The following is a 7,919-nucleotide window of genomic DNA, read 5'->3' as shown; positions in this document are numbered from 1 at the left end:
GGTGCAGTGGTTAAGAATCTGCCTGCCAGTGCAGGGGATACTGGTTCGAGCCCTGTTCTGGGAAGATTCCACATCACGTGGAGCAACTAAGACCATGTGCCACAACTACTGAGCCTGTGCTCTAGACCTTGCGAGCCACAACTACTGAGCCCGTGTGCCACAACTACTGAAACCTGCACGCCTAGAGCCTGTGCTCTGCAACAAGAGAAGCCACCACAATGAGAAGCTCACCCACTGCAACAGAGTGGCCCCTGTGTGCTGCAACTAGAGAAAAGCCCATGCACAGCAATGAAGACCCAATGCAGCCAAAAATAAATAAATAAATAAATAGTCATCTGGAACAGTATCAAGTTTTTAAGGTACCTGAGACCCAGAGATTTCGTGATGACTCAAGGTGACAATTGTCCTCTCTTTTTGCATACTCTCCAAAGCCAACCTCATCTGCTTTCATGGTTTCAATCAGGGACCTATATGATTATGGTTTCCAAGTCTGTATTTTTAGACTTGAACATCCCCCACCCCTCCAGTTCCATGTTTAAATTCTAGTTGCTTATTTTAATATTTACCCAGATATTTCAGAGGCTTAGAAAAATTAGCATATCCAAAATTAAGCGTTTTAATAGTCTATTCCTCCTTTGCCCTTGAAACATCTCTGCTAAAACTTTCTTCTCTCTCTCCCTAATTTAATTAGTTAACACTTCTCATCAATTCCACTTCCCATACATTTTTAAAATTTATCTTCTTTTTCTCTATTCCTCTTGTCACCATTTGTCAGAGCTTCATCAACTCACTTATCTGAAGTGCAAATTATCTTAGAAACTAAAGTGTTTGTGGAGTTTTTACCTCTTTAAACACTGTATTTCAAGTTCTAATAAGAGGAAATCAGGTTATAAAAAAATAAAAATATAACCTTGGACCTGGAATCATAGTCCACAAAGATGAAATGATAAAGGGTGTATCTGAAAACAACTCTAGTACACTTTTCCCCAATAACTGTGTTTGGAATTTTGCAATGATCCCTTGTGCTTTTGTGCATTTAATAATTTCTAATCATTTTATCAGCTAGGCTGTACCATTTCTAAACATTTTTGTATCCTCCCTGGGATGAAGAGATTAAATTTATTTCCTCCTTTTTAACACCTACATACTTGTCAGTGTGATGTAATTTAAAAATTAAGTCAGGAGCAAAATGTTAATTGTAAAATCTATGTGAGTCAGCAATATGGGTGTTCATTGTACAATTCTCTTCACTGTTTGAACATTTTCATAATAAAATGTTGAGAGAAAAAAATGTAAGTCAGGTCATGGTATAACATGCTTTGAAACCATCAATGGCTTCTCATAACTTTTAGGAAGGACAAAGTCCAAAAAGCTTAATACAATCTGCAATTCACTGCATGATTCATTCCTTATCTGCCACTCTCTCCCTTGTTTGCTATGCTGTAGGCATACAGTTTCTCATGCCCCATGTATGCTCAAAGCTGGACCTCTGAATGAGCTGTTCCCTCTTCCTGGGACACTTAACAACTACCTTCCACCCAACACACACCTAAACCTGCGCTCCTACTCAGATCTCAGGCCTTGTCTTGCTTCCTGGTTTAGAATAGATCAGATCTCTTGTTTATATACTCTTATAGGCACCCCTCATATTGTTCATAATAATTTTAATTAAACAATAGTAATTATATAATTATTTTTGTGATTTTGCCTTTTACGTCTGTCTTCCCCACTAGACTAAATTCCTTGAGGACAGCGCCCATGCCTCGTTTGTCCACCTTTATACCTAGTACCAGTGCCTGGCACGTAGTAACCCTTCAGTAACACTTGAGTGAATGAAAGAAAGCAAAGTATGAATTTAAAATTTATTGGGTAGGCAACAGCATGCCTTTATACGTCCTTGAGGAGGGGACTGAGTTGCTGAGAGGAGGGAAGATTGTCCTGGCAAAGATATGGTCGTCAGGCTGGAGGGTTTATGTGACAATTCATGTCTATATCTTCAGCACCTTGCACAGGGCCAGGCTGTTGAATGAGTGACCTTGTGGAACATGGTTCCTGTACGGTAACTATGAGGTGAGGAGGACTGGACTCCCATGGCAGCAAGAATGGAGATTAAGCAGTGGGTGGGGAGACTCAGAAAGGGTGGGCTTGACTGGTCTTGATGATGGGAATACGAGGAGAAAAGGAAAAGAGATAGTAAAAAAAATGACTACAAAATGTTTATGTCTTGGTTGGGGAGATATATACAGGAGTAAATAATGTGCCCACTTGGGAGTACTCTCTGAGGCTTACTCCTACAACTTAGGGGAAAGCCAGAGGCTGGCCCCAAATTTAATTATCCTGTCCCTTTATAGAATCTAGGCCCTCTCCCCCAATGTCCCTTTATATTAAACTTTCTCTATTCATATTACTATGTGGCTTATCTCTCCTGATTGGACCCTGACTGATTCAGAATTGCTCCCAGGAGGGGTCCCCCAAGATACTACTGGGATGTGGAAGTGAAGGAGAGAGAAAATCTAGACCAAATTCTGGGTTCTGGCTTGGGTGACCAGGTAGAAGGACAATGGTACCATTAACTAAGGGAAAATAAGGGAAGGTGGGGCAGAATGAGGAGTTCAATTTGAGACATCCAAATGAAGATATCTAGTGAGTACTGGTTATAACAGTCTGGGGCTCAGGGTAGATTTGGGTGGAATATACAACCAGAACTAGAATTACCAATATAGAGATGGTCAAGAAAACCTTACACTGAATAAGCAAGATCCTCAAAGGAGACATGTGAGGGTGTCCTCATGTAACAGAGAAGAACAAACCTGACTCCATATTGGATCTATTCTTTTAGCTCTAACCTTTGTGCTCTGGTGCCTGTGCTTAGTCATGCTGGCTCTGTACCTGGTTTAAAAGAATGTTGCCTATAGCCTGAAATATACATAATAGCCCTGTCTCAAGGCTCTGTCTCCCAGGCTTGACCTTTAAAGCCATAACACTTTTCATTCATATAAAGAGTTGTAGATCGTTCATATAGAGATAAAAAGTTGTAGAACAGAAAATAACATTTGTCTTATTGGAGGTTTTCAGGAACATAGTGACTGGAGCTACATGGACAGCTACAAGATCAAGATCAAAGGATTATCACATCCCCTCTGGGGTCTGGCTGGCACCAAGAAGTCTGCAACAACCAGTCACACCCCCTTCCCTTTTAGCATAAAGAAGCCTGAATTCTAACTTGGGTAAGATGATTCTTTGGAACACTAGTCTGCCGTCTTCTTGGTCTGCTGAATTTCTGAATAAAGTTGCTATTCCTTACCCCAACACTTCATCTCTCTATTTATTGACCTATCATGCAGCTAGCAGTATGAGCTTGGATTCGGTAACAGAGAACTAATAGCAGAGAAAGTGACTGAACGCTCATTCATTGCTTGGAAACATGAATATGGAAATCACAAGTTGGAGACTTAGTTAAGGCTGGTTTTCATGAACCAGCTTATTATTTATTTATTTATTTGTATTTATTTATTTTTTTGGCTGCTTTGGGTTTTCGTTGCCGCACGCAGGCTTTCTTTAGTTGTGGCGAGGGCTACTCTTCGTTGTGGTGAGTGGGCTTCTCATTGTGGTGGCTTCTCTTGTTGTGAAGCACATGGGCTCTAGGCGTGCAGGCTTCAGTAGTTGTGGCTCGTGGGCTCTAGAACACAGGCTCAGTAGCTGTGGCACATGGCCTTAGTTGCTCCGCAGCATGTGGGATCTTCCTGGACCAGTGCTCGAACCCGTGTCCCCTGCATTGGCAGGCGGATTCTTAACCACTGCACGACCAGGGAAGTTCATGAACCAGCTTAGAACTGCGAGGAAATTAGGAAAACATTTATTATTATTATTTTTGGCCACACCACGTGGCATGCGGGATCTTAGTTCCCCGACCAGGGATCAAACCGGCACCCCCTGCAGTGGAAGCACAGAGTCTTAACCACTGGCCCGCCAGGGAGGCCCCTAGGAAAACATTTAGTTGTAATGATGGCTATGGCTGTATAATGTAAATAATTGTGGTGAAACAACCAATCATTTTGGAGAGTCCTGAGCACTAAAGGAAAATTCAGCCTATGAAAAAATAAAAGAATTAAATTAGACACCTTCTCCAGCTACCTAAGAGAAACCTGGGAAAGTAGCAAAAATTAGAATACCAAAATAACAAAATGTAGCAATCAGACATTTAGCATATAAAGAAAACATTTGCCTTAGAATTATTATTACATTACTAATGTAGGATGAGGATAAAAAATTCAAACAATGTGCAATGTAAAAAGTGAAAATCCTGCACTTCCCTGGTGGTGCAGTGGTTGAGAGTCCACCTGCCGATGCAGGGGACACGGGTTTGTGCCCCGATCCGGGAAGATCCCACATGCCGCAGAGCAGCTGGGCCCGTGAGCCATGGCCGCTGAGCTTGCGCGTCCGGAGCCTGTGCTCCGCATCGGGAGAGGCCACAACGGTGAGAGGTCCGCGTACCGCAAAAAAAAAGTGAAAATCCTTTTTCCTATTCTTTTTTCTTTCCAGCTCACTCCTCAGAGGTTACCTCAGTTAAAAATTTAGTGTATAAACCTTTAGACCTTTGATAGGTAAAAAAAATTTTTTTTAGTTTTGATAAAACACATGATATCTGGACTTCCCTGGTGGCACAGTGGTTAAGAATCTGCCTGCCAATGCAGGGGACACGGGTTCGATCCCCGCCCGGTCCGGGAAGATCCCACATGGCGCGGAACAACTAAGCCTGTGTGTCACGACTACTGAACCTGCACTCTAGAGCCCGTGTGCCACAACTACTGAAGCCCACACACCTAGAGCCTGTGCGCCGCATCCAGAGAAGCCACTGCAATGAGAAGCCCGCGCACCAAAATAAAGAGTAGACCCCGCTCACCACAACTAGAGAAAGCCACGCACAGCAACGAAGACCCAACGCAGCCAAAAATAAATAAATAAATAGATTTATTTAAAAAAAAAAAAAACACATGATATCATGGTATACATATTCCTTTAACATACTATTCTGAAACTTGGCTTTTTTCATTTAACGATCTAAAGTACGCTAAATATCTTTCCATATTAGTACATACAGATTTAGCTCAAATTTTAAAAATAGTTACGTTATTCCATTGTAAACATGTACCATGATCTATTTTACTATTCCCTTTTTATGAAGATGAGAAGCCGCTATTTAAAGAGCAGTGAAAACAGTGTTCCTGGGAGGAAATCAGCCAGGGCACAAATGCACTAAAGTGAGAACGTTTGTCAGTTTCCAGGAGCCTAGAGACCAGATCACGGGATCCCTGTGAGCACCGCTGAGTACCGGAGGGGGCTGGTGGTGCTGAGAGCAGGGTCTAGACTGTCTGGGGTTAAACACTGCCTCCACCATTACTGAGAGACGCTGGGTGAATTTAAACCCTGTGCCTTGTTTGCCTTGTCTGTAAACTGGAAATTATAAGAATACCTACTTCACAGGCTTCTTGTTAGGATTCCTTGAGTTAGTAAATATAAAACATTTATAGTAATTGTCCAGCTGATAATAAGTTAGCGATTATTATGTAGGTCATAGAAAGGGTGTTGGATGTTATTTTATTTATTTTTTAACATATGCAATTTAAATTAATTAATTAATTATTTTATTTTTTGGCTGCACTGGGTCTTTGTTACTGCGCGCAGGCTTTCTCTAGTTGCGGTCAGCAGGGGCTACTCTTTGCTGTGGTAGGAAGGCTTCTTTCTCATTGAGGTGGCTTCTCTTGTTGCGGAGCACGGGCTCCAGGCGCGCAGGCTTCTGTAGTTGTGGCACGCAGGCTCAGTAGTTATGGTGCATGGGCTTAGTTGCTCTGTGGCATGTGGAATCCTCCCGGACCAGGGATCGAACCCATGTCCCCTGCACTGGCAGACAGATTCTTATCCGCTGAACCACCAGGGAAGTCCCTGGATATTATTTAAATGTAATGGAAAGCATTGAAATGTTTTCAGCAGATGAATGGCTTAATTCAGTTTTTATTTTTACAGGACCACACTCTCCATTGGATGGAAAATGGGTTGGAGGGAGGTGAAAACTAGACCAGTTATGAAGCTATTGCATTGGTCCAGGAAAGAGCCCATTGCAATAGTGTGGTGGCAAAGGAGACAGAGAGAAATGGACAGATTTTAGATCTATTTTGGAGACAGAATTGAGCTGACTTGTAGGAGGGTGAGGGGATGGAGACATGAAGAAGCACTCAAGAAAGGCTGTGGGTGCTCCAGACTGAGATGCGGGAGCCTGAAAGGGAAAGAGTTAAAGACGGGGAAAGGGGGAGGGGGGAAGGGGAGGGGGGATTAGTGTTTGATTTTGAACTCAGTAAGTTTGAGATGTTATGAACTATCAAAGTGGAAGTTGTCAAGTAGGCAGTTTGATATACAAATACAAAATTGGATATACATTAAAGTCTTATAATACGTCTGGACTTCATAAATCGTATTTGTTGTCAATCATGAATTTTTATTCTGCAGGTAGTTATTAAGCAACAAATTATGCATTGAACACTAAAATATTTTGTTGACAATGGATCATTTTAATTGGATTCTTTAATTAGAAAAGTGATGTATCTTGCATGTATACTATTGACTATAATATTCTACCATATGGCTGCACATAATTTAATCCTTTCCTTGTTTTTTCTAATTTTTCAACATTTGAAATAATGCTTCAATGAATATTTTTTGTACATAAACCTATATCTGAGATCTTAATTTTTTTTTTCGCTTAGGATAGGTTTGTAGGAAAATAATTTGTCAAGTGTGATATTTTTTAGTATTCTTTTGTTTTAGTAGTACAATATTATTGTCTATATTCACTATACTGTGCATTAGATCTCTCTTTTTTAGGACTTTTGAAGCATATTGTCAACTTACTTTCCAGAAAAATTGTACTAATTTACACTCCTAGTCACAATATATGAAAGTTCACCATATCATTCATCAAAATTAAAATATTCGTTAAACTAAGAGGTGAAACATGACATCTGGTAGTTGTTTAATTTGCATTTCTTTAACAACCAGTGACAGGATTATCTCTGCTAATCTCCTATTGCTTTTACCACTGACAGATGGCTGTGATTCTCCTGGCATGCAGTCTTCTCTCTGCCCTCATTATCCCTTTCACCTGGTTTATTCCTACCCAATTCTTCACCTTTCATCTCCAGTGACACTCCTTCAGTTCTGACTGCCCTTCTTCCTGCCTCTTGTGTATGTCTATTTTCTTTGATTTATGTTCTCATAGACCCATGTTCCTCTCCTTCAGAGAACTTATTTCAGCTTGTAATTATATATTTATTAGCAGAAGTGTTTGATTAATGCTTATTTTCCCCCAAATCCTAAGTTTCAAGAAAGTGCAGGAATATTTTGGTCATCATTGAATCCCCACTCCATAAACAGTTGTGGAATGAATTGATAGACAAAACAAATGAATAGGAAGTGGGAAGAGAGAGGCACTATAATTGGGTAACCTGGGTCACGTGCCTACCCCTGTGCTGGGAGGCAGGTCTATTACTGAGAAAAGAAGCAGTGGCACAAATAAGGTTAATGGGAAATTACTGTGAGCTGGGCAGCTGTCCCAATTTGTATTGACCACAAGACATTCTAAATTTTCTTGTAGTCAGAACTACAGATTTTCTTTATTAGGAAAATCTTTATTACATATAGGCTGAAAAGGTTCTATCTCATCCTGAGTAAAATTTTCCTCTAGGTATTTCCTTTTTATGGTTTCCTTTAAACATTTGATAGCAGTTGGACAGTTCTCATGATGAAAATGTAGAAAAAAAACACAAACAAGGTTTGGCATACAGGAATAAATTTTCTGAACTGGATAGAAGTGAAAGAGAGAGTAAAACTCTCTTTGTCTTCTGATACATGACATATCAGACAAA

This window comes from Globicephala melas, chromosome 4, assembly GCF_963455315.2.
Source record: "Globicephala melas chromosome 4, mGloMel1.2, whole genome shotgun sequence".
Taxonomy (NCBI): Eukaryota; Metazoa; Chordata; class Mammalia; order Artiodactyla; family Delphinidae; genus Globicephala; species Globicephala melas.
This window is presented reverse-complemented; position numbering follows the sequence as displayed.